Genomic DNA, 1,015 nt, shown 5'->3' with positions numbered 1-1,015 from the left:
TGAGGTGTCTTTTGTTTTCTTCCCAGCCGAGCTGCCGGTGCGATTTCATTCCCTCCCCATACAAACACACCCACTCCCCAAGCCCGGCTCCTCGAGAGTCAATAAGAGACGCTGGGGGAGGACGAGGAGCCCACGCCGATGTCCAACCTGGGCGAATTGCCTGGCAGTCTCCTCCGGATCCTCCGCGCCTCTCCCCGAACAAATATCCCCCTCCTGGCACGTCCAGAATAAAGGTGGTTCCAACAGACCGAGTGTCGAATCCTTGAATGGTTATGGGGGGGGGGGGTGCGTCTGTGCGTGACGGAGGGCGCGGGCGAGATTTGTACCCAGGAACTAAAGGGGGGGCTGGAGAGAAAAAAGATTCCCACTAGCTACTTGTCTGTCCAGGCTCCCTTGCGCAAACCCCGGAGACCCAATTTAAGTAGTGCAATCTGGACTTCCTTCCTTCCTTCCTTCCTTCCTTCCTTAAGGGCCTGGAAGGGAGACTTCCTGCCCCGTCTGAACCCAAACTTTCCACCCCCGGGTCCGGGCTTCATGTCAATCCTACAGGCGAGGGGGAGGGGGAGGGGGAGAGAGACCGACTTCTTTCTTCTCCTTTTTTTTATACCGCGTGTGCCATCCGTCCGTTTTATTAGGGACACACATTAATCTATAATCAAATGCACCTCATAAAAATTTTATTGAAAGGCATAAAATCATTGCGGAGAGGTCTTCCACCTGTTTTAAAACAACACAACCGGCAGCTCTCGCTCGCTCTCTCCGCCTGGCTCTTTCGCAATCACTCCATCCTGATCTATTCCAGTGTTTCCTTTTTTAAAGAAAAAAAGGGAAGCGGGAAAGGGAAGGAGCTCCGGAGAGATGGCCCTTCACCCAACCACCCACCCCCAATTGTGGTGCTTCTCGTTTTCTTTTTACTGTAGCATTTCCCCGTTTTACGAGGAGTCGTGATAGACTTCGAGGAGGAGGAGGAGGAGGAGGGTGGGTTTGCTTTGCTTTGGGCTTCTTTGGCGGGGGG

The sequence above is a fragment of the Gekko japonicus genome, unplaced genomic scaffold (assembly GCF_001447785.1).
Source record: "Gekko japonicus isolate JY-2015 unplaced genomic scaffold, Gekko_japonicus_V1.1 scaffold1888, whole genome shotgun sequence".
Classification (NCBI taxonomy): Eukaryota; Metazoa; Chordata; class Lepidosauria; order Squamata; family Gekkonidae; genus Gekko; species Gekko japonicus.
This window is presented reverse-complemented; position numbering follows the sequence as displayed.